Source organism: Pteropus vampyrus, unplaced genomic scaffold (genome assembly GCF_000151845.1).
Source record: "Pteropus vampyrus isolate Shadow unplaced genomic scaffold, Pvam_2.0 Scaffold451, whole genome shotgun sequence".
In the NCBI taxonomy this organism is placed as follows: Eukaryota; Metazoa; Chordata; class Mammalia; order Chiroptera; family Pteropodidae; genus Pteropus; species Pteropus vampyrus.
In genome coordinates, this window is record NW_011889232.1 from 349,904 (window position 1) to 352,174 (window position 2,271).

A 2,271-nucleotide genomic window follows, 5' to 3' on the forward strand; every position below is an offset into this window, starting at 1 on the left:
GGAGAAGGAGAAGGAGCCGGTGACGGAGACAGCTGTTTGATGATCCGGTCACCACTGTTAAGTGGATGAGGGTCATCCCCACCACGGCCCCCTGGAGAACAGCGGTGTTCGCCTGCTGAGCACGTCTCCACAGAGAGCTGGAGGCTGGGCTGGGCGTTTGTCAAGACTCCAGCCCTCACTTGGGAGGATCTGACCCAGGGGTTATTCCACTCCGCCACCACCCTGCTATCCCCCCCCACTCCCCCACCCCCCACCCCAGCCACCCCCAACCTGGGCAGGATGAGCCAACTCGCAGCTGAACGGCCTCCTGTGGCTCAGGAGAAGGTCTCAAATAGCAAAGCAGAAAGGCACTCAAGATTTTGGGCATGGTGCCCTATGCTTGGAACTGTCCGCCAGCCATGAGCTGAAATAAGGTGAACTCAGGTGACTTTGCATCATGCATCACAACCATTGCCTATAGCCTAATTCTTAGTAAAAATATGATTAAAAGACTATTTTATAAGTGGTTTATTAAGCAATAATTCTTTTGAAATTGAATCTCTTCTAGAGCGCTCTTGAAGTATACTGTATGTTCCTTGTAAACTAGACCAGTAGGCATGTGTATGATTCATGGAGGATGCAAAACTCCAAGAAGATGTAATTTATATCAATAAAACAATGCTTCTTCAAATTTATGTAAGTGTTTTACTTTCTCCAAAATCCTTTCTCCTGCATTTTCTCTTTTCGTCCCCTCAAATATCTCATTATCCTCTGAACACGTTGGTCTTTTTGCTTCTGTTCTCTTGTGATAAAAAAAATCCCCTCCTTAAATGTCTTTTAAAAAAGGTAAGGTAGGCAAATCTTTCAAGATATAGGTAAATTATCGATTCCTTTATGGAGTCCTTCCTGTTTCACTGGAAAAGCAGAATTACCTGTTTTCCTCTTTGGTTCGGAATGTTTTCACTTTCTTTCCTTTTTTTTTTAAGAAGATAATAACACTTCTGGGTTTTAAGTAACAAGATGTTATTTTTTCCATACTACTTTCATTAATATTTAGAATAGAAGTTAATATGCAGCATGGATATGGGGATATGGAACACTGTGAACATTGCTATTAATTTAGAGTTTCTGAAAGACAATATTTTCAAGAATACTGATTGTTAAAAAGAACATCATTATTAAAATTGAATTTAAACAGTTTCTGGTAGAAGATGGCAACTTAACAATGTTGCTGCCTCTGCCAGGAAGTAGAAACACTGATTTCATCTCTTATTAAATTAGGAGACATCTGTAATTCTGAATTAGGATGTATGAAGATGGAAAAAAAGTAGGAATCAAATTTATCAGAGATAGATGAAATACATATATCTATGAAGTGTGGGTTATCAATGAGAAGAAGCAGCTTTGTTCTTTAAAATCCTGCAAAGACCTGAGAAGCTGAGGTGCCATGACAATGGGAAGGCCTGTCCTTGGAGCCAGGTGGACGCCTGGGGTGGGGGCCGGGGCATTGGAAGTTTACACAGGAAGCGGTTAGAGCCTCCCACCTCCACCTCACATCCCAGACAGCCACAAGGCCCAGGCTTTGCAGGAACAGCAAATATGCACTCTGGAGAAATTGTACCAGAGGAAAACCAGGTACTGAAAATGTAGGGCGAGGTGCGAGATTAATGAGGCGTTTGAAGCAGGAGTCCCCTCCTCCTGGTCTCTCTCCTCCCTGGCTATAGAAAACCAGCAGCCAGATTTTTGCACATCAAGAATCTGAGGGATCTCTCTCTAGAGAAACTCAACCATTCCAGAGAGAAAATCGGATCTTGCCATTCAGTGTTCTCCAAAGTCCACCCGGTCATTTTACAATGAATTTCATCAGTCGGTATGCTCACCATTCATACAGAGATTAAAAGCAATTTTTAAAATATGAACAGATAGCTAAGAATCTCAAAATTTTTGAGGAAAGTCTCTAGCATGGAATGGAGATACCAATAAACAAATAATACATAAGCAGTTCAGAAGGAGCAGAAGCAATGTCGAAAGCAAAGAAAACTGCCAAGAAACGAGTAACACGCGCAGCGATATGAGATACTGAACCCGTAAGAACGCAAAATGCTGTGAAGAAGGAAAGGAGATCAGAGTAAGAACTCTAGAAAGTTAAAACTACTAAGAGGAAATGTTTTAAAAAGGCAAAAAGTTTTGGGTATTCAAGTCAAGGAAATCTACTAGAAAGTAGAGCGTATAAGCAACCAAGTGGATAGTAAGAAATGAGACGTGACCATTTAAGAACCATCTATGAAACAT